This window comes from Chinchilla lanigera, unplaced genomic scaffold (genome assembly GCF_000276665.1).
Source record: "Chinchilla lanigera isolate Chin_1 unplaced genomic scaffold, ChiLan1.0 scaffold00018, whole genome shotgun sequence".
Taxonomy (NCBI): Eukaryota; Metazoa; Chordata; class Mammalia; order Rodentia; family Chinchillidae; genus Chinchilla; species Chinchilla lanigera.
Window position 1 is genome coordinate 17,284,335 of NW_004955419.1, and position 24,235 is coordinate 17,308,569.

Below are 24,235 nucleotides of genomic sequence, written 5' to 3' on the forward strand. Positions count from 1 at the left end.
GGGCCGCGGGCAGCCGCTGGGAGGGCGCGCTCGCCCGCGCTCGTCCTCCGCCCTGACGTCTCGGCGCCACGCTCCGCCCCTGGGGTGTGGGGGACCCGCAGCCGCGGCACCCGGCTCCCGGGAGGGCAAGGGAAGCTGGGGAGGGATCGCAGATGCGGATAGGGGACGCGCACGTCTTGGGCACCTGGGGCGCGGGCACTGGGCGAACCTAAGGGCGCACGGCTGGCGAGCCTCCTTAGTGGCCACGCGCGCTGGAGCCCAAGCAGAGTGAGGTGGCGCCTGTACCAAACAAATGCCGGTGGAGGGGCTTCTGGCGTGCCCTGAAAGGCGGGCTGCGGCCACTGCACGTCCTGAACACCTTCTAGCTCATGCCAGATGCTGGGCTCCACATGAAGACACTGCGATCAGGGAAGGGCTTGCCCGGACCACGTGCTTCAGTTGGCAGGCTCCTCAAACAGAAAGTGACCTGAGGGCAGGTTATGTCTCAAGTAGGCCACTGTTTGGTGAGGCCAGATGTGGCTTAGACAGCTGAGTGCTTTAGTCCTGGGCACCTTCCCAGGGCTCGGTAATTTATAATCTGCTGTGAGACCCTGGGCAATACATCCAGCCTCTCTGAATCTCAGTTTCCTCAGCTGAAAAAAAAGGAGGATCACCGAAGTTACCTCACACAAGTGGCCTTACCAGCGAATGAGATACAGTATATGAAGATGCTTTATAAAAGATGCTGCAGACATCTGCCGCTGATGATAGGGCTGTGACCCCGCGTCTGAAACCTCAGGGCTCTTTACTCCTATACTGTCACAGAAGGATAAAGTAGGATCTGGTCACTGAAACACTTCACCTGTTCTTTATCCAAATAAGATACCATACTTTTAAGTGAATCTTTTATGATTGTTGCTGGGTAGGATACGAGAGGTGAGTAAAGTCTGATTCAGAAGAAAATGAATGCTAAGAACAAACAAAACACCTCTGAACATATAGGATGGACCTGCTAGAATTCCCAACATGCATAAGCAAACTTTCCTCCACAAAATAAAATAAAAGCAACTCCACCGCAAAAAACAAATGTGGCCTTTTTCAATTCATAATTCTATAAATGCATGATTGAAGACAGTATTTTAAAAGATGTGTGCATCAAATTTCCCCAAATATCAAATTCTTTCCACTCAACTAAATTGCCCTTTCAACTTTCACTGCAGTTTTAGCTGTTTTTTGGCGAACAGTCACCACGCAGGCCGAGGACGGAAGCACCGTTTCCTCAGCCCTGAGACCCTTCTCTACAGTGGATGTGGGTGCAGCTGTTTGCATCACACAGCCAAGCCAGTGCCCACTTTGACTTCCTAGTCTGGTAGGTCAGAAACTTCTACTTTCTGGTTAAGACCCATCACTTTCTTCAAATGCTTCATTTTTCTTTATTTCCAGCCCTAACTCCCCTAGGACAAATTACTGGTAGGGCTGCTCACAAATAAAGCTGTTATTGATTCTATAGAGTGACTGTGTAATCAACAAAAGCAGAGACGACCAAGATGAAAACCAAAACCAGGGAGGCTGGCAGTTCAGCCAAAGGCGTAGATCTGGGATTTAAACTCAAAGCAAACCCTGCGGAGCCCCTGTTTTCAGCTACTAAGCACCATGCTCAGTTGGTGTCATGGATTGCACTAGGCTCCAGTAACAAACAAGTGTACAAGAAGTGGTCCTTTCCCCCTATAGGTATCGAAAAGGAATGATGAAGCACAACAATATAAATGTAGTTAATGTCACTAAACTCCACACTTAGAAGTGATTACAGTAGTGTATTTTGTGTACTATTTCTATAGCCACATAAAATGTTAACAGCAGTGATGGAAGGGAAGATAGGGAAGGAAAAGGAGTCTGAGCACCCTTTTAAGGTGATCAGTTGGAAGGATCTGAACTTCAGAATAGAAGAAACAGGGTCAGGTCACATATCTCACTGGCATCTTCTTAACAATTCCAGCTAAAGAACTGAAAATGGTCAGGATGAGAAAATATAGCAGGAAGGGAGAAAGCTCAGCAAAGGAGTCTGATAGGGTCATCTGAGAAGTCGATAGAAAAATCAGGAGAAGTTGTAACACAAGCCATAACAGGGGCACAGGGAGTATCAGCAGGGTCACCAGCATCTCAGTGGCCAAGGAGGATACAGACTAAGAAGAGGCCATTGGCTTCAGCAAAGAGGAAGGCAGGGCACTCTGGAGGGCACTCATGTACTGTGTCCAGAGGCGAGCTGGAAAGTACTCAGGAACGTTAAGAAAGGAATTAGAGGTGGGGAAGGATCCTCTTAGTGTACAGCTCCTCCTGTCAGATCTCTGGCTATAAATAGTGAAGGTGGGAAACAGGAAGGAGACTGTGGGAAGCAGAGCCTAGCAGAAGGGCTTGTAGGTCAAGTGAGACTTGAATGTTTTTGGGTCAGAGGGCCATCGTATGAGGAAAGTGAAGCCAAGGACACAGTAAAAGGGAAGGTAAGTAGTAGGCAAACTCCTGAGTTAGCATGCAGGCACTGAGGTTAGGGTCACTGCCAGTTCAGCCCAGGAAAGAAGGCAGAATGAAACAGGGCATAAGGATGGGGCGGGTTATGACAAGAAGAAATTTTGAGTTGAAGTCGTGATAGAGAGTAGTTGGTGAGTTGGCATCTGTTGCCCTGGTTTTCCCAGTTGAAGGAATCATCATTAGTTGAAATTGATGGGGATAGATGTGGGCTTTCAGGAGGATGGAGTAGTTTGTTAAAGGACTGTGGAAAATAGGGAAGACTGGTACATGATTCCCAAGCAGAGCTCTTTACTAGAATCCTGTGACTACATGCATAGAATATTCAATTTCTACAAGGTAAGAGATCATCTCTAGAGATGAGCTCAGAGTCATTGTGATGATGCAACTTAATAGGACAAGATCAAAGACTCGTGACCAATTGTACTTCCTCTGCGGTTTTCAAGTGTGCCTGAGGTCCATGATAAGCAGTGGTGTTTACTCAATATTGGGGGTTTAAGGACAGGTATGGCAACATTCAAAGAAAAGAAGAAAATCAGGATGCTAGACATGGGGGCTTTGTGCAGTTAGGAAGACAGACTTTGGTCTCTTTTTTTGGCATTTGCCTTTTTTTCTAAAAACTTGTGAACCCCTTTTCCCTTCCTATCTTTAGAAAATTCCCACATTATAAACAATAGTGAGAAGTACAGCCACATCCCGTTGTAAAAGTTGGAAAGTGTCAGACACTTGCACTGTGGAGAACTCTTTCAGCCTGGTAGCTTACCTTTGGTCTCTCCCCTTGCCCAAGTCTCCTTTAAATTTCCCATCCAGACTGTGAGCTACCGAATACAGTGTCAGCTCATTTGTTTTCTGCATCTATCAGCTAGAATTTATTTCTGTCGGCTGTGACTGAAGACCCTAAGTGAAACAGGAAGAGACATGGAATGAATGATGAAGGTTGGCCAAAAAGTAGAGGGAAAATATTTTCCCTTCCAACACTTCTCCTATCAAATGTCTAAGCTTTAGCATTTTAAAATCATTGAACCCATTAGAAATACAGATAGAACCCAAATTATCGCACTTCTTTAACAAATTTATTTTGTAGATATTCCATAGTAGATATTAAGCAACGGCCTGGTACTTCTAAGGGTGAAGAGTGCAGTGCTACAACTGTATTAGTCACTATTTGTCTTCCATTTGTTTATCTATTTATTTATTTATCTTTCTGGTTTTGTTTTGTTTTATTTTGTTTTGTTTTGTTTTGTTTGTCTTTTTGACACAGGGTCTCCCTGTGCATCAGGTTGGCCTTGAGCTCACTTTGTAACCCCAGCTGGTCTCGAACTCACAACGATCCTCCTGCCTCAGCCTCCCAAGTGCCGGGGTTACAGGCGTGTGCCACCACGCCCAACTTTATTTATCTTTCTGAGACAGGGTCTCACTATGCAGTTCAAGCTGGCTTTGAGCTCACTTTGTAGCCCAGGCTGGTCTGGAACTTGCCACAATCCTCCTGCCTCAGCCTCCCAAGTGCTGGGAATACAGGCATATGCCACCATACCCGGCTGTCCTCCTTAAACGTAAAATATGGAACAGTGCATTACAGTGATGCATAATGTGTGCACAAGTCACTAATTTTTGTGGGGATATTTTTGCATAAACACCATTCTGACAGTTTGTTTTTTCTGATAGATGCCAGCTACACTGCAAAGTATTATACAGAGAGAATACAGAATGCTAGATATACAAAATAAATGTTTTGTTAATGAAAATTTCAGAATCTATTCTAGGACATGAGTCTTTTGGGAGCCACAAGTCTTAGTCTATTCCTTTGTGGGGGAAACAAGAAAAAGGGAGAGAAATAACTTGATGAAGCCCATTGTGTGAACAGTAAAAGCTAAAGCTAAAGCCTGTTCAGCAGTAGCTAAGAGTGAAATTTCTCAGCAACCTAAAGCTTTTTTGAACAAATGTGATTTTGAAAGGAATGTCAGAGTCCCCAAAATGTTTGTATTGGCTCTTTTGCCTGGCATTGTTTGACCATATATGGTCATTTAAAAATATATCTGATTTCTGCCTGTAGAATCAAATGAAAGAGAACAGTGCTTGGGGTCTTCTCAGCTCCTGTGGTTATCAACAGTTTGGAACAGTTGATGGGGCTTCAGGCATGTGCTGCTTCTCCCTATGAGATCCAAATGATACGTTCATATAGGTGGCCCCCACGAAGCAAAAAGATAGACAAAGAAGTTAGAAAGCAGGATGCCCATGTGGATAATGAACTAGGCTAGATGTTGCTTAAGGTATATGTTGACTAAGGTCTCTCTGTAGTAGATTCAAAATGACCAATCAGAAATCCATCTAAAAGTGAACATTAGCATTTCGGTAGGATGTCTTGCTTTATTTTGGTTGGCTTTGGCAATGTCACTTGATCAATGTGAGTTTCTGGAGAGAATGAGTGGTACAAGGGGAATTTTTGGGAATCAGAGCCAGATGCTTAGAGATGATTCTATAGCTACTGTGATAACTGGGCAAAACACATAACAAAGCAGAACCGCAATTTCCTTAGTAGTAAGATGGAAATAAAAATAGGCAATGTGTGCAATGTACTAACCATCGTTACTCTCCTACAATCTTGTTTTGAAATTTTATACCATTGTTTTATTGTTTGTTTTTCTTTTCTTTAAAAAATGTGTGATGTTCGTTCTCACTGGATTGTTACAGCTGATAGTTTGGGGACAATATTGTGCTGTTGAAATGTTTGCTTAGTATAGTCTCGTTCATATGAAGGTTTTGAAAAGTAAAATTAAGAAGTGGGAGGTCAGTGTGACACAGGAAAGCCATGACCTCTGAAGACAAGTTGGAATCTCAGCCCCTTAACAACACATTGTCAGAAATGAGGATAAGTGACGCTGAAGTGTTTGTAGCTGGCCACTGTGGGTACCTCAGAAATGGTGAGTCCTAATCACTTCATCCCATTGTTGTTTCACTGAAAGTGCCACAGACTGAATGAAGGGACTGACTTGATTTCATCTACCCTGTGATGTAGAGTTGTTTTTTTTTTAAAAAGAGACAAGCTACTAACATTCTTAAAAATGCCTCATATTAGTAGGCATTTCTCTTTTTGCATCTTTTAGAAGGGAGAATTCAGGTCTGTGTCATGTATTGCCTAGAAATTTTGTTACAAAGCCTTCTTTGAGTGATTTGTAAACACCTAGAGTTTTGTCTTTTGGGGTGGGCCAATTTAATAATTATAAATAAGAAGGAGTTAAACTAGAATTCTCAAGGGGAAACAAATTAAGCCCTTCCAGAACAAGCAAGAAAAGTTTAATTTTTGCATATTTAGGAAAGAGCTACATGCTTACATATTAAAAGTGCTCGGTGATAGAATTGATTTCAGGTTTCAGTGTGAATTAGCTCTGAAGCAGAAAAGGCTTTGGGAAGGTCAGGTTCTACCCCAGCCTGGTGATCTGATGCCAGTGGACACAGCTGGATCACCAGCTTCATAGAGAGCTTAAAGACCAGTCTGGTTTGCCTTAGCACAAAGACCACAATATGCCCCATCAGCATGGAATCCCTTCTTGTAGTGTGGCCATCAACACTTTCATTGTTAACCATGATTTGATAATGCTGTGCACATTCTGCTGGTCAGCACTGCTGACCAGTGAAAGATTTCCTGCTAGGCTAGCAGTGCAGAGATGGTAGCCTATCAACTAAATCCTGTCCAGCCCAAAGGCTGGGGAATGAATAATGAAATTGGAAAAACCGAGCTTCTGCTCTACCATTAATGATACTGTTAATATCCTTTGGAAGCCCTTTGAAGTTCAGAGGTTCCCAATTTGTATGTCCACCCTTATCCACTTTCCACATGCCAGCAAGATGGAACCCATTTTACCAAGAGGTAAATCATCTAGTCTCAAAAACTGCTCCTTACTAATGTTTGAGCCTCCCAGCTGGGACCTCCTGGAGAAATTGCCTTTCTCCAAAGCATCACAGGTAAAGTAGAAAGAATATAAGACAAGAGAAAAAATAAGGTCTTAATCCTAACTCTGCTACTTACTGTGTGACCTCATATAATTCACTGAACTGCTCTGAGCTGAGCTTTCTTATTTGTAAGTTAAAGACAGAATTTCTGTGTGTAAACTGGGAACAGAGACAGCTCACTGCCCTTACAGGGTTCTTGTGAAAGGAGCCCCCGGATGAGAAAGTGCTTTGTAAATTGTAAGTGCCTTGTGAAAGGCTATGTCTGAAAGACCAAACTGTAAAGTTAGGCACTTAGGAACATGATGAATGTCCAGTGGGGACCGGTTTATGGGACTGCATAGGTTCGGCCCACCAGAAAAAGAGGATGTTGATACATAACACAAATGGATCCAACTTTTGGATCCATTGCTTAAAGAGTTGAACCAGTAAATAAAAATGAGCAAGGTCACCTCGGGCTCTCTTGACCCTTTGATATTCTGTAGGGGCTCAAGTGATTTCTTCTTCAAGGGGTCTGAAGACAAACAGCTCCACACTGTGACCTACATATTTAATTAGCTTAAGTAAATGGGAAAAAAAAGAGTACAGTGATCTGAGGATCAGGTGGGAGAAACAGAAAGAAGAAAACAGAAAAGCTGGGATCTTCTCTGGATTGGCTGTGTGTGTGCCAAACCACATTTGAATGCTGCTTGCTCTGTGTTGTGTCCATGTGTTCTTATTTCTGCATTCATTCAGGGCTAAATTTATCCCACTAGAGAGGAAAGCATGCTTGAGGAGGCGGAATGGACGGATAGACACAAAGGCGGCTGCCTGAGGAGGAGCCGGGAACAGGACGGACGGAGCTCCCCGGAAGAAGGACTTGGGAGGCAGCAAGAGAAGGGAGCCATGAGGCATGGATCCCGGGCTGGCCTGGCAAAGGAAGGTGTTTTCAGCATGTCTTCGGTGCCCTTCCCTTCAGAGAAAGGTGTGAGCAGGATCAGACTTCAGAGCTTGTACATTAAAGAAAGCAGCACCCTGAATCTCACAAGCTTCCTAATCTGATCCAACCCTTCAGGAAGCAAAGATGTGGCAGCCCATCGGGCTTCCTCAGGGACCACAGAGTTTGTCTCCATGAAGAGAAGAAGAGGGGCAGCTTTCAGGGCCACACCACGGCTAATGCAAGGTTAAGGCCTCTTTCTATTACCCCGTTTCCCCAACAGTAAGATCTAACTGGAAAATAATCAGCCTATCCTTGCCTTACTCTTACCTGCCTTACAGAGTAACCACCTAGCAAGAGAATAGTGACGGCAGGTAAGGCAAGGATAGGCTGACTGGGGCTGGCATTTTTGATCTCTAGTTTTCAAGTCTGATTATTTTCTGGTATGGTCTTGCTTTGGGGGAAGCATAGTAGGTGTCTCAGAAGTGCTTTCTCTGCTGGGACAGCACCTCTGGGGAGGGGGTGGGGTGGTGGAGGAAAGAGAGGCTGATGAATGCCACCAGCAGGGTGGGATTAGGTGCTACACACCCACACTGAGTAGAGAATGGTTGATGCTGCCTGCGCTAGGCCCCACAAGCTGCCTTCTGCTGATCCCTCATGGTCTCTGTCTTCCCTCTAATTCCTTACCTCTCATCCACTCCAAACCCAGCCCTTGTTATACCATATTTGCAAGCAGACACATCAGTGCCAGAGTTTCCTGATGGAGTTGAAGACCTCTCATACAGCAGGATGTCCATTTCTATCTGGGGCTCATCACAGTATGAAACTTCCTTCCTTTGTCCAGATGGGAGGGAGCAGGGACGATTCCTAGAGTTCTGAGATGGCTGTCCTTTGTTTTAGGCTCAGCTAAGTCACCACAGCATCTTGCCAGAGCTTTTCCCTGTGTCTGGCCTCCCATACCCGCTACTCCTCCCCAGAGAACTTGACACCTTCTTCATCTGTTTGTCCCACTCCAAATTTGGTGCTTTTTCATAGCACGAGCTATGCCTGGAATGCAGCCTCCCCCTTCCTCTTCCAACTTTCCAAGTCTCCTCTTGTTAACTTCACAGCGTCTCAGAAATCCCACTCCCTCAGGGTATGCCTGTCAGTCTCTTGGGAAGAAGAAGTGGTTATCCCTCCCAATTCCTCGCATAGTGTGCAACTTGCAGATGGATTCTTTGACCTGCCACTCTTTCACTTAACTTTAAAAATCATAAAGATCTTGTTAGACTAACCAGCTGTCCCACAAGCCACCATGACGGCCGTAGGTTTGTAGTGAATCTACTTAAACTGAGAGGAAGTGTGGATAGGACAGACCTGGCCACACATCCCAGTTACTGACCTGAAGAAATTAACTTACTTCTCTGAACTTGTTATTCACTGTACAAAATGGGAATAATAAGAGTATCCAGTTCATAGGGTTTTGGGGACAATCAAATGAGGCAATGTATCCAAAGCCATCATATTGCAGGTACTCAACAAATTCAATTTTATAATTATGCACATAATGTTATTTGTTGACTGAGTTCCTATATAACTCTGGATGTGTTTCCATGTAAGTGTGCCTGTGTTCCAGTGAAAGCTCCAGAATGGTTTATTTCATCCCAGCACTAGGAGCACCCGTATATACCCAACATAACCCTTTAGCCTGGACCAGCATTTGCTCATGAATGCTCTTGACTCTGGCTAACGCAGACATTACCTCTCACTTTCAGAGGCTGTAATCCATGGTATTCTTTTGATGGTATGCAAACTCTTTGTAACGTTTTGGCTATGCCAAATTCTGTATTTATCACAAAATGCTAAAAAGACAAAAGTTCAAAGTGTTCTACTCTGGGTCTTTCTACCATTTAGAATAGTGGTTTGAAGCTTTACAGGAGGACAGATTACAGAATCCCTCTGAGAATCTGGCACAAATAATGCATGTTCTTCCTGAACAAATGCATATACATAATAATATTTTGTGTATAACTTCTGGAGTTTCAGAAACTCCTTGAAATCTTTCAGATACACTCTTAGAAGACCCAAGACTTCTAATATTACAAAAAATTCTCTGCCTTGAAATTTAAGAGTAGCAGAAGAACCAAGAGAGATGAGAGACAGTGGATTCAGCTCCAGGAGCCAGGAAGCTCACCTGGGTTATTGATGCAGGAGCACCAGAATTCTGGGAAACTCCTGCTTGACCCTGTAGCCCTGAATCTAGGCAGCCAACGGCTGCCTGAGCAGCCCTTTCCTTTTCTGCACTCCAAGAGCTGCCTTTCCCTTGTTCCTACTCCCAGTCACTTGCAGAAAAAAGACACAAGCTCCGGTGAATTCCCTCCCCGGAGCAGGTCATCTCCACAGTCATTCTCCCCACCAGACTTCCTCTGCTTCTTTGTCTGCCCACCCTTTAGTCCTTGAGGATGGCTTTTTCCTACGCTTCCCCAAAATGTATCTAGCTTACATCTATGTACAAAAGGGATCCTTTCAATCCATCCCTCCCTCTGAGGGTTCTCCACAGACTGCTTTCTAATCCAGGTAGAAACAAAAGCAAAACAAAAACATATTATCAGGACCCCGCATCTTGAACTCAGATACATAAAACACAGCACAATATTGAAACAGAATATTCCAATGGCTTACTCACATCACCCTCTAATAGCATAGGTTCTCCCTTATTAGGCACTGTGATGAATATCCTCCCACACTCAAAATCCACTTTCCAACGGCCTGCCCTGCTCCCTTGCCAGGCCACTGTTGGGTGAAGTCATTTCACTTCCAGTTTGGAACTTTTCTACCAGAATCTGAGCTTAATCCAAACCTCTGGACTCTTAGCTTCCAAGGAAAACAGTCTGTCACTGAATTAAAGATTCTGGTAGGTTGGTTCAAGCCAAAACAAATGCTGCTGGCTTTTCATTAATGGGGGCAGCAGGCCTTCCATGGTGATGACCCAATGAGGTAGGCAACAAATGAGTGTCTGGCTTCCAATCCCAGGATCCATGGATTTTAGTGCAGCCTCAGGATTTCACACTTGCCCTCTGTACAAATAAAATTCTAAATTTGATAATCTCATTATTTAAAAAGCGTTGCCACAGCTCCAGCCCATGGGGAAAGCATTTACCTGGTAAGAGCATGACTGTGGGTGGGGGGAAGAGTGGGTAAAGGAACACCATTGCCATTTTACCGTAACAGGAGTACAAACTAGTGTTTTTATGAGTGTTAAGCTAGAGTCAAATTGACTCAAGTGAAAAACTGAAAACCTGCAAGAGTCTTTCTAACTTAATTGAGAATTGGAGATAATGGTTTGAATTTAAGTATAAAAGTTTCCTTTAACTTTAATAAACACATGATGCTTACTTTGGCCTTGAATCCATTGTAAATACTTTACAAATATTAATTAACATAATCTTTATAAGAGACCTAGGAGAGGCAACACTACCATTATCCCCATTTTACAAAGAAAGAAACTGAGTCACACAGCTTCTAAGTGACAGATGCCATAATATCATATGATAAGCTTCTTGTTTGAAGGAAGTTCCCTTGGGAGATTATTTAAATGTTCTAAGCATTCAAACTGTGTTATATAAATGTGTTTAAAAGAGGTAAAAAGCAATCCTTTCCCCTTTAAAGTATTTAGAGTATTTTTTCTGAGCAATAAGACCTTGGATACAACCATAAAAAGAATAGTCAACTAGGCCAGCTTCTTCCATTCTTACTTCCTTTCTTCATTTCCTTCTTCCACCCCTTTCTTTTTTTCCCTTCCTTCCTTCTTTCCTTCCTTCCTTCCATCCTTCCAAGTATGCCAAAGAAACATACATGGGAGAACAAAGACTCCTTGGGTTCAAATTGCAGCCCTGATACTTACAAGGCGAGCTGTAAAGTCAGAAAAATTACATTTCCCTCACATTGGTTCCCTCAGTCACGAAATGAAGTTAATAATGTTTAACCTATATTACAAGTTTGAGGGTAAAAGCAGATAATCCATACAAAGCCCTTGGCACAGGGGTTGACAGGTACTAAGCACTCTCATAGAAGCTCATTAGCATAATCATTGAAAAAGGTGCCTGGCTAGGAGCACAGGCACCAGGAAGCTCTGAGGTCCAATACCAGCTCCACATTTCCCACAGTTCATAGAGGATATCTAACATCTCTGTTCCTCAAAGTCCTCCTTAGTACACTGAGGATAATACTGGTACAATATCTACCTTTCAGGCCCATGAGAAGATTTGTGTTGGCTTTTATTACTCTAGTGATGACGAGGATATGTATTTTTAAAAAAAAACTTAACATTGACTCTAGACTTTAAGAATCTAAAATATGAAATAAAAACCTAAAAACTAGAGTCACTATGCAGAAAGTCAGAATCTTTGTAATCAGCTACTTAAATGAAGCTACACAAAGAACCCTAGAACTGGGCCTTCAGGTGACAGCATGACGCTATGAACTGCATGCTGTCCACACAGACCAAGGGTCTTGTTCACACCTGGAGCCTTGGGAGGCCTCCCTGAGGAAATCACAATGAGTTCGCAAGAAGATGCAGCTCGGCCCCTGAGAATTACTATCTGTTGCCAGTTGGTGGCTCTACTAATCATCCACCCTCTCCTTTGCCCAGTTTGGCTGTGGGCCTGAGTTGCTACACCTGGACCAAATAAAGGCCCAAGGATTTTGACATTTAATGGGTTTGGAAACCACTTCAGTAATTTGTGCCAAAAACAGGCAGGGTCACTGACTCAGCAGTTTGACACACAAACAAGCCTTTTATGGGTAAATGATGACCCTGGGCTATACAATCTTAGGAGCCAAGTATGTAGCATTTCCTTAAATGTTTTCTAAAAGGGCTCCCAGGGACAGTAACGGTTGTACACTTAACAAATCTTATCAGAGAAGTTAGAGAAAGCCCGCCTGTACCTTCTCCCAGGGTTTAACCATCTCGTGAGGGTTGGGAGGAGATTCTGGGTACACAGTGTGGCATTAAGCATGTGACAAGCCTCACTGTTACCAAGAACCATATGACCTCTCTCACAGCTGGCCCCTGTGCTGACACCAAGCTCCCAACCAAGTTGTGGGTTATGTCTCTTGGGCCCAGGGTTTTCCCTCACATCAGAATCCCCTGAACTTTGGTTGTCTACAGTGTGGTCTGCAGACAGCAGGAACAGCACTTAGAGACTTGGAAATGTAGATTTTTACTCCATGAAATCAGATTGTGTAGTTTTACGAGATTCTAAAGTGATTTGTGTGCACATTCAAGTTTGAGAAGCATTGATCTAGAGCCTCCTGGGTCTCCACCATGACTGCACATCAGACCTTTAACTGTGGATGCTTTAAAATCATACCCTTGACCCCGACTTACTTTAAATTTAGATACCAGGTGACTTTTAGGCATACCAAAGTATAAAATGAGAGAACTATGCTTGATCTACTCCCAAAGGGGTTTATGTAATTTAGGACTTTGGAAATGAACAAGAACCAGTGTACTCTGAGAAACTATAATGAGTTTTTCAGCAGTTACTTTGGGTATCCTACATGGGATTCTTCAGATGCATAGTTGTTCCTAATTTTATACTACACAGATATAAATCCTGAGGGGCCACATTCCTTCCTCACTAATACCTGGTCAGATTATCTAACAACAGATGGCTTCAGACTTAGTCTAAATTCCACTTGCTGGTTCCACATGATCCTTGATTCAGAATTTTATTCTTTCTAGGTATTATTTATCTATGCAAACATTTATCCACACACTAGCCATCTATCCATCTACCTGTCTACCCATCGTAGCCCGTTCCATCCCACCCATTAACCTACCTACCCTCCCACTCACTCACTCACCATTCAGCACCTTCCTTTATGGGCACTGGCATTGATGGTATAGAGTGAGTAAGGACAATTCTAAAGGAGTAACTGAAACATTAACAGACCTTTAGGAAATTCGGTGATGGGTATAAACGTGGTACAGGCATGGAAGAGGAAGGTAGTTTTGGGGATCTGGAGTTGCTGCCAAGAATGCTTCTTAGAGGAGATGAAATAAGAACTGAATCTCAAAGGATGCACAAAATCTCTGTAGGGAGGGACATGGTACACAAGCAGTGGGAGTAGACAGTGCAGAGACCAGGAGGCATGAAAGAGTGCACTCACTGTACGGGGGACCTGGGAAGCCATCCTGTTCTGGAGAGGATATGTAGGGTAAAGGATAGGAAAGGGAACTGCCAACATGAGGCAGGTTCTAGGCCCAGCCCCATTCAGCATATCAGATGTTCCCCAGTAGGAGGTGGGGGGTCACTCAAAGATGTAAGCAGGGAAGTTACTTTGGAAAGATCACCGAGGCTACTTTATTGAGAATGACTTGCCATGTGAACGCTGTAGGCAGGGAGACTATTTTAATTGTAGAGTCAAGAGACAGTAAAATCTTAAATTGAAGATAATAATTATGAAAACTACCATGCATTAGATAGTGGTTCCACAGAATATAAGACCATCTTCAAATCCCCAGAACTTGCAAATGTGACCTAATTTGGAAATGTTTGTAAATATAATTAAGAATCTTAAAATACAATCATTCTGAATTTAGGGTGGGCCCTAAACCCAGTGACTGGTGTCCCTTATAAGACGGGAGACATATAAGGAGAGTGGAGACAGAGGCAGCGAGTAAACAGATATGTCTATAAGATAAGGATTCCAGCAGCTAGCAGAAGGTAGGAGAAAAACATGGAACAGATTCTCCTTAGTGATTCCAGAAGGAAATGACATCTTTATTTCAGCCTTCTGGCCTTCAAAACAATGAAAGAACACATTTCTGTTGTTTTAAACCATGCATTTTGTGGTAATTTGCTATGGCGGCCCTGGGAAACCAATATAACCACTAACTCTGTGGATATATCTCATGTGTTAGCTCCTTTAGCACTCCTGCCAGTTCCTCAGGTGGGTCCTGGAATCACTCTCAATCCTTCAGATGAGAAGACCAAGACTCAGGGAAGTAAATTTACCAAGGGTTACAAACAAGTAGGCAACCAAGCAGTACAGGGCAGTCTGGGAGCCAAGCCTGTGGATTATCACTGGAGATGTGGGGAGAAGGAGCAGATTTCAGTAGGTGGCAGAACTGTAGGGGCCGTAGCTAATGGGAAGCCACTGCAGGGTATAGCCAGGCATCCAGATGGTGGGGAGGAAAAGCTGAGCCTTCTAGATGTGAGGCTGTTGTGGTGCCACTGTCCTTTGAGTCTCACTAGCCTGTTCCAGTGCCACATGAATGTGCTTTCCTGTCCAGCCCTCCAGCGCTGCTCTTTGAACCTACTTTTCTAGGAGCTCTTTTCTCTCCATAAATATGTCCGCAGAGGGGTCCAGCTCTTGTCAGAATGGCACTGTACTCCATTCTCTCTTGGCTTCTCTGTCCTAGAGCACATGCCTGGCTCTGACCCATTTTGGCCACTGCCCTTGAATCTTTGAGCTCTTGCTTGGTACTCATTTTCTCTTGGCTCTAAAATCCTAATCTTTACTCTGGTTTCCACATCCCTGACCCCTTCCTGTCCCCATTCCCAACCTCAACAAAGGGCCAGTAGGTTACTTCCTCTGTGCTGTTCTCGTACTTCCCTCTTTAAAATGTGCCATTCCCTCAGCTCCAGGTGTGACAAGAAAGAAAAGGAGGAACATGCAAAAGTACTTTCTGTCCCTTTATGATAATAGTTTACAGGGTGTTTTTCCAGGCCCAAAGAGAGTGAGTTCCATTAGCCTGGCTTGTGATGATAGAGCGCATGGTCTGCTGTATTACTGTCACATAGATGTGTACACCGCTATATGCCAGCTGCTACAATCTTCTCTACAGATCTGGAATGACAATTCTGCCAATGAGTATAGTTGATCACTTAATTTAAAAATGAATATTAACACTCTTTTACACAACCGGCGTTAAATAAGATTTTTCTTATACTCTAGGATCAAATTTTATTGGAAATATCTAGGATATTAAATAGGCAAATATTTTAAATAAACAGAAACTCATATCTACTATCCAGATCCCACTCTGCTTCCATTGACCAAAGTTCATTGCCAAAAAAAGAACTATTTTGGAAAGATAATTATGAAAAGGAATAATGAGAAACCAAAAGGCTCAAAAGTATCCAGAGCCCTGTGATACTCTGGAAATCTCTTTGGGAGGACTTCAGTTTAGATGATCATACAGCAATTTTATACTGAACTCTTTGATTTCACAACATCCCACAAAGCGATACAGATCGTCCTCATTCCTGACATGTTCATCTGCTTTCAAACATCCCGATTAGTTTTAGAACAACAGATGTTCCCAAAACATTTTGAGGGAAGAAGTTTTCTGTCAGAAGATAAGAGCTCCTATTCATGTAATTACTATTTACCTATAGCTTGTTTTATATTGAAATAGATCTAAGACATAAAATGTTTCTCGACATTGTTGCTAGGCATTAGCATTTAGTTCATTTTACCTAATGTTGACCCTTATTCCTTGTGATCTAGAGAAAGAAGATGGCAAGGAATGATTAAGCAAATATTGGAGCTAATATTCTCTCTGGAGCAGACCCTAGCGAACATAATTCGTATTCTTCGTTCCCATGACAGATGTCCTAAAGGTGGGTAGGTGGAACACACACTCCACGGCATACATTGGGATAACAGGCCCCAACACAAAAATGCAGTGATGCAAAGATGTTAAGTACAAGAGGAAACTTTAAAAAATGAGAAAAAAGTGGCAGGTGAAAATGCCCCATGAGCTATTAGGAAGGAAAATTAAGTGCCTCTGTCTTGAGGGACTGCATGACATATGCCTCTTGGGTTGGTTACTTTGACGACATTTCATGAGTGTTTGGCACAGCAGGACTTTCGGGTTTACAGTGGGACTGAGCAAAAGATGCTTTGGAGCTACCAAGTGTTCTCTGTGACTCTCCCTCAGTACATTGTGGAGAAGAAGGGGCCTGAAGAAGACAAAGTCCTTCAAATGAGAGCTTGTTCTGTTTAGGGACAAGCCACTTAAACAGTATGAGCTTCAGTGTCCTCATCTGTAGAATGGGAGTAACAATTCATCAAGTGGCTACGGGCATTCCATGACACTGTGCACAGCAGAAGACCTTTGTACAAAATGCTAATTTCTAAAGAGTAAAGACTGTCAACAGATACTACACTTTTCTTTTGTCACTGTCCCAATAACCTGTGTTCTCTCTCTCTCTCCCTTCCTCTTGGTTCCTTCCTTGTGACTGCTGTCTCATCACTGGCATGATTTGGGTGAGCAAGTCTATTCAGCCTAAATTCCACAGAGCCAAGAGGAAATTACTTCCCTGGAGTTTAATTGCAAAGTATTGGCTTAGGTATAAATAGTCAACGCAAAAAGCTACAGAACACATGGCTTCCTTTATAAGACATTATGGAAAAGGTAAAACTGTTGGGACAGAATTCACAGTAGTGAGTGACAGGGGCTGAGGGTAGAGGGAGGGGATTGGTAGCAACGTCCCCAGAGAACACTGTGTGGTGATGGAAATGTCCTGTATCTTGATTTGGGAGGTGACTGCACACCTGTAGAAACATGTCAGAACTCACTGGCCTGTACACCAGGGCGACCAAGGTGAATTTTACTGTATGTAAACTGCACCTTAAAGCCTTACTTCAAAAAGAATACTGTGACTTGAGACCACAGACTTTTCATTTTGGAAAAATCAACATTCAGTAGCGGAAATTGGCAGTTCTCTTAGGAATATTCTTATATGTAACTAACTCTAATAAAAGACATTGGTAATCCCCACGGGAGACAAACAAAGTTCCTGGGGGAACTTAGATGGAAGAGAAAAATACATACGGGGAAATACAGAAATATTTCATAGACAAGGTTACATTTAAACAGGACCTGATACATTGCAATTAATCACTGTTTTTCTTTGTTTATTTAGGGTTTCTTTGCTTTCCTATTATTTATAAGCAGTATATGAGAGTCCAGCACCTCTTTATACATTTCTTGCCAAATTCATTACAGACTTCTATCTTTTCTCCAATTCTAAAATTTTTTACGATATTGAAAGGCTAAAACTTTTAATGAACTAAAACTTTTAAACTTTTAATAACTTTTAATGATGCATTTGTCAGAGATTTAATGATTCTAGTTCTAAAACTTTTTATGATATTGAAAGGCTAGAAAGTATCCGGAGGCCTGCAGTACTCTTTAAAGGTTAAATTTACTTTTTTAATGATACATTTGTCAGAGATTTAATGATTCGCACTGTCTTGTCCCTTAAACAAGTGATAATGGTGTTGAGGCCATCCTTCCTGAGTCTGTGAATGTTATAAAGCTGATTGTTCTTTGCATACATACTTATAAAATGCTCTTCTGTTTTATGAAATGAGAAAAATTGGAATATCATTAGAAAACACAGCACACTCAACTATAAGAGACTGGGAATAGGGTTTCAAAAATCGAGGCTTGAAAATTCACAAGTGACTTCTCAAATCAAGAAGAAAAAGATCCACAATCCCTTTGCAAAAAAGGTAGAGAACTACACAAGCAGGCAATTCAGAGGAAAACATAGTGACTCTTGAGTGTAAGAAAAGATTTCAATGTCAGTGTAATCAGTGAGAGTTACTTCCCTGCGAAGCCATAAGAAAAAAGACCCACAGGCCAGTAAAAACAAAATGAACACAGGAAAGAGAGAGACAGAACATGTAACAACGATACAATTAACCTTGAAATAGATGGAAATATGCTCAAACTCACCCACATGAAGATAAAAGCAAACAAAAACTGCACCATCTTGTAACACCGGGCTGGTAAAGTTTATCATATTCGTTAAGACAGCATTCATAAGGGTATAAGAAAATCAGCCACAGCCAGATCAGTGTTTAAAGAGACCGTGTGGCAACATCTTTTAGAGTTCCGCATGCGCAATGCTTTTGACCCAGCAAACCCACTTCCAACAATTTTAATCCTACGCCTCACCCATGTGCAAAATGACGTGAGTCCATTATTCACCCAGTACTGTTTTAACAGCAAGTGAAAGTCCCTCAGTACAGTTAAATGGGTTGTTTATATTATTCATTAGCATATACTTCACTGCAAGAGAGGATGAAAAAGTTTTCATGGGCTGATTAGAACAATCATCAAAATATGCTGGAAATCAAAAAGTCAAAATACAGAATAGTGTATAGCACATTCGCATTTAGGTTAAAGAAGAGGAGTTGGAAATATATGTGTGTGTTTGCTTGGATATACCTGGGCCACTCCTGAAGGTGTTGTCGGAACTGGTGTTAGGGTTTGTTTACGAGGAATACTAAAGGGGTAGAGGCGTGAGGATGAGTAGGACCCTCTCTGTGGCTATGTAATCTTCTATACCTTTCAAATTTTGAGTCACATGAATATATTGCCTACTCACAATCAAATGTTTAAATAAAAAGCAAAAGAGTTGAATCATGAAAAAGGGAGAGAAATCAAGAATCCATTCCCTGAGCTATCACTAAGCTTTGTAACAATAAACAAGTCCGTTCTTTTTTTTTTTTTTTTTTTTAAATGATGAAAGCTTTTCTGTGAAGGATGAGGTTAATTTCTAAGATCTAGTGAGGCCCAGAAGACACTGTGCTTGATTTTTGAGCACTTGGTTGGGATGTGAACAGGGTTTCTCTCTTCAGGATTGCTATACACAGCTGCACAAATTATAGACTATAAAACTCAGGGGCCCATTTAAATAACTCACTATGTACAATAGACATTCCTTGGAGTTGGGCAGAGCACAACTTGAATGTCCATGCGAGGCTATCCTGCCTATCTCCTTCTCTTTTGATTGTCCTAAAGGACTTTATGACTATAAAGGACTTTATGACTATAAAGGACCATTAGTAGTGAAAAGCAATAGTCACTTCATGTGTGGTGAAGGCACCAGGCATCAAAACCTTTTTATTTCAGGAAAGGTGATTAAACCATTTGTTGATTATGAAAGAAGAATATACTTCTTTTATAGCATTCTTTGCCTTTAAATTTCAAACAAAATTTAAAAGTCTTTAACATTACTAAGCACTAACCATGTTTAAAACTAGCTTGAAAGATTAAAAACCATCAGTAGGTAAGAAAAATTGAAATTCCAAGTTGTGGCAAAATGATGGAGTAGCCAGTGAAGTGTGTAGATCTGGTTAACTTTGGGGACAAAATTAACTATGTAGAGTTAGAATCTACATTCCACAACTGGCACTCTGATAAATTCCATATGGATTGAAGAGCTAAGCATAAGTAGTGAAGATCTAATTTCTGGTTGGGAAAATACCTTCTGGGTAGAAAAAGAAAAGGATATATCATTAAAAAGACAGAAACCAAATAAAATGCCTGTGAAAGAAATAATATCATGATAAAAACCAGAAAGAAAATAACAAGGCAGGAAAATATGTCTGCAACATCTATATCTAATAGGTCAATAGTCCAACTCCTTACAAATGGATGAGAAAAATGATAAAGATTAACAGACAATGGGTCTAATCACAAATTCATATGAAAATAAATACATACCATGTGTTCTTACCCTATATGAGGCCCTGGGTTCAATCCCCAGCAGCAAAATAAATAAATAAATATGCATGCATACACATGACAAGCAGATATGAAGGAAATGTTAATTTCACAAATATTCAAAAGAACAAAAAATGCAGTTAGTTTACTATTGAAGTGCATCAGATTTCAAAAGTGATTACATTCAGCTTCAGTGAAGTTTTCAGGAACAGTCTCATATACGATTTTTAAGAATATAGATATAGATTGACTCAAGTTTGGGAGGACTGTTTGGTGAAGTGAACCAAAAGTCTTATCAGTCTACATATATATTGATTTAGGTGATTCTGTCCCTAGGAACAGAGTTAATGAAACAAGACAAGTGTATAATAACTTACGCATAAGACAATTTATCAAGGCATTGTCCATTATAATGAACAATCAAAGCCAACCTGAATGCTTATCATTGTACATCCATGTGATCAAAGATGGTGCTACAATTTTTCACTTATTCAAGCAAGTAGACATTGAAGTGTTCATGAAGTTTACATTCCAAGGGATGGACACTTTTCATACACAACAAACAAATAATGAATATCTGAAGTCAGGCAGTTCTGATGGCTTTCTAGAAAAGTAAAGCAGGAAAAGGGAATGTTAAGGGACTGAGATGGGGTCTGGATGCCATTTGCACTTGAGTTGTCAGGGAAGGTGTTCCTATCCCCAAATGACAAGGTATCATTTGAGCAAAGGCCTCAGTGGTATGAGGTGGTCAGCTATGTAAGGTTCTTGGGGAAGAACCTTGAGGTAGAGGGAACAGTAACATTAACAGCTTTGGAAGGGAATGAGCTCAGCATATGATAGGAAAAGGATAAAGACCACTGTGTCCAGAACAGTACAAGTGAAGTGTAGGGGGAGTGTGAAGTGAAGGAATAAAACTTGGCATGGCTTTGTTGGTCATGTACGAGTCACCTTTCCAACACAATACACACAGTGAAAAGGAGAAAAGGTCTATCTTGGCTCATGATTTCAGAGGTTTCAGTCCATTGTTACCTGGCTACATGGCTCATCATGGCATAAGAGCATGGTGGAGGAAAGCTGCTTCACTCATAGCATCCAGGAAGCCAAGAACAAGGGGAAAACCAGAGAGGAAGGGACCAGGGACCAGATATAGTTTCCAAAGTGATGCCCCATGTTCCATTTCCTCTGAGGAGGCCCCATCTACTAATAGTCCATTCAGTCATGAACTTATCAACTGGTCAACCCACTGATGACGACAGTGCCTTCACAATCCGATCACAGCTCTAGGGGTATCTTAATCCAGTCAAGTTGGCAATCAAAACTAAACAACACAGTCATGACAAGGAGTTTGGATTTTATTTGGATGAGAAGCCATTGGAGGGGGGTAATCAGAAAAGTAGCATCATCTGGCTTATGTTTTAAGGGCACTCCTGGGTGCTGTGTAGGTGGGAGTGGGGTGAGGAAGCAAGAGGACTTGTTAGAAGGTTAATGAACTTGTGCAGCTGAAGGATGACAGTGCCTAAGACTTGATTGGTACAGTGTGGGTGCTGGGGAGACACTAGCCATGGAAGAGAGGTACCATAGGCCTTGCTGTGGGGCAAGAGGGACAAGAGTCAGGGTCAAGGCATAGGTTTGGTGTCTGAGAAACTGGTTAAACTATGGTGTCATTTATTAAGATGATGCTGTGAGTTAAATGTTGGTGTCTTCTGAAAATTCACACGTTGAAACACTAATCCCAAAGTTAATGGCATTTGGAGATGGGGTTCTTTGGCAGGTATTTAGGTCATGAAGCTGGTGCCCTCATCATGGGATGAGTGTCTATAAAGGAGGAAACCCCAGAGAGCTTGTTTTCTCTCTCTCTATCTCAGTCATGTGAGAACATAGCCAGAAAACAGCAATCTGCATACCAGGAAGAGGGTCCTCAACAGAATCTGACTAGGTTAATGCTCTAATCTAGAACTTTTCAGCCTCCTCAACTATAAGAAATAAATTTCCATTTTTAAGCTACCTAGTCTATGGTAGTTTTATTACAACAATTCAAACTGACTGAAACAGATGGAGGTAGTGACAAAATGCCAGATGAATAAGTTCTAGAGGTAGGTTATACAGCATTATGATGGTAGTTCACAAAACTGTATTGTGCACTTAACAGCTGTTAAGAGGGTAGATATGATGTGAAGTGTTCTCACTACAATAAGAAAAAGAAAAAGAAAAGGGAATTAAAAGGGCTGAATTTGATGACTTCTGAAACTCCCTTCCAATTCTCAGCTTCTGGACAATGTTCTAGGATTCACAGTAGACCAAACATCGGAGTTTTTACCAATTCTTAGCAGACTTCCTGAGTTTTTACCAATTCTTAGCAGCCTTCCTTCATTTGGTGATTCTGTCCCTAGGAACAGAGTTAATGAAACAAGACAAGGGTATAATAACTTAGCATAAGACAATTTATCAAGGCATTGTCCATTATAATGAAAAATCAAAGCCAACCTGAATGCTAATCATTGTACATCCATGTGATCAAAGATGGCACTACAATTTTTCACTTATTCAAGCAAGTAGGCATTGAAGTGTTCATATTCTTTTCTGGCCCTGGAGTTCAAACTCAGGGCCTCACATACAGTAGGCAAGTACTCTACCCCTGAGCCATACCCCCAGCAACAAGCACTGGACTTAAGAATATGGCTATAGTTTGGATGTTATTTGTTCCCCAGAGGGGTCAAGAGCTTTACTGTCAACGTGATAATGTTCTGAAGTGAGACTCTGAAGAGGTGGGGTCTATCAGGAGGCTCACGTGCAATCAGAGTAAGCCAATCCCTTCAATGATGTCCAAGCTCCTAAATGCCACACCTCCCAACAATCCGTGAAATTATAAACCCATCATGGTATGACTGCGTTGCTGACGTCAGAGCCCACGTGATCCAATCGCTTCTCCAAAGTCCTGGCTCTGAACACAGCCTTCGACACAGGAGCCCTCTGGGGACTCTTCATATCCAAGCTGTAGCACACATAATCAAAAGATGGCAGGGATACAGGAGGATATGTTGACAGTTGTTAAGCTGGCAGTGAAATTATGATTGCTCTTTTCTTTTTTTCTAGTCATCTCTATACTTTTCTACAAAATTTCCATATAAACTTGTATTGCTTTTAAAATTAGAAAAGAAGTATTTTTTATGTTGAAAAGCTAAAAGTAGGGCTCAGTGATGTTTCATAAATTGAGAATCCCATGATCTGCATGACTTTTAATCCTAGTCAATCCTTTTTTTTTTTCATTTAATAAGCAATGACCTTGATGAAATAACTTTAATGGCTCTGGAATACTGGACCAAGTTCCCTCTATAGAAAAGCCTGCAAAATGAACCTGGAAAAATCTCACATTGCCAAAGCAGTTAGAAACATGTTAAAAATTGAAGATACAACGCTTCAGCCAGATCACCAAATGCAGACTCCTTCTGAAACTCAGAAAGCCCAAAGGGGCAGGAATTTATATTTTGTCAAGAATAGTTGCCAAATAATAGGGGACAGCCTGGGTGTCTTTTGTTGCTTTCTTTAAATATGTTTTTGGAAGAAAGAAAAGTCATACTTTGGACAAATGAGAAAAGAAGTACCCTCTCATTTTTCCCTGTTTCATTTATTAGAGCGGAATTCAAGTACTTTCGGGACAACTGTAATGTACACTGCTCATCTCTGGATAGTGAAGCTTAGTTGTCTCCTCTGTATCTCAGGGCTAGGCATTCTAATTTCCGTGGTTCTGTCTGGATGAGGATGTCCTAATTTCCCTTCTGTGGTTTTGAACTGAATGCTCTGAGAAGCAACATGGTGTGGTAAAAATGAATATAGGCCTTGAATCAAGGAGTCATTGGTGTAAATTTTGGGTCTAGTGTTTTATAAACTACAAGTGGCATCTCTGTTCCCAGTGATTACCTTTTGGAACAGGGAACAGTTACCAGAATTAAGATGGAGGATGAGTGAATTTCAACTATTGTCAAAAAGCACCAGGTCATGAGCTGGTCTCTTTCTCAATCAATCATTTCTGACTTTGTAATATTCCAAAGGTGGTTGCTTTTTCTCTCTACCCACTGCTACTGTTTAGGTTCAAGACCTTGTCTTTCATTGAGTAGATGGACACAGCTACCCCATACTGCTCCCCTGCCTCTAAGGTAGCACTGTCCTTAGTCCATCTGTCATATTGTAACCAGGGTGACCTTTCTAAAGGGAAGTGGTTCTTGTCAGTGCTTTGCTTAAAACTCTGTCTTCCTCAGGAAAAAAAAAAATGCAGGTCCTTAGTATACCATCAAGGTCCCTCGCAAAGTGATCTAATCTCAAGCTCATGTTTTTTGTCCCCCTTTCATTCTTTGCAT

The 24,235-nt window shown here is 41.8% G+C and overlaps 1 protein-coding gene across 1 annotated transcript in view; it reads right to left on the reverse strand.

The window, feature by feature from the left end:
- The window catches only part of LOC102017879 (A-kinase anchor protein 2), a gene marked incomplete at its 5' end in the record, with an annotated part of 466,044 nt that overhangs the window by 344,069 nt on the left and 97,740 nt on the right, over positions 1 to 24,235 (reverse strand).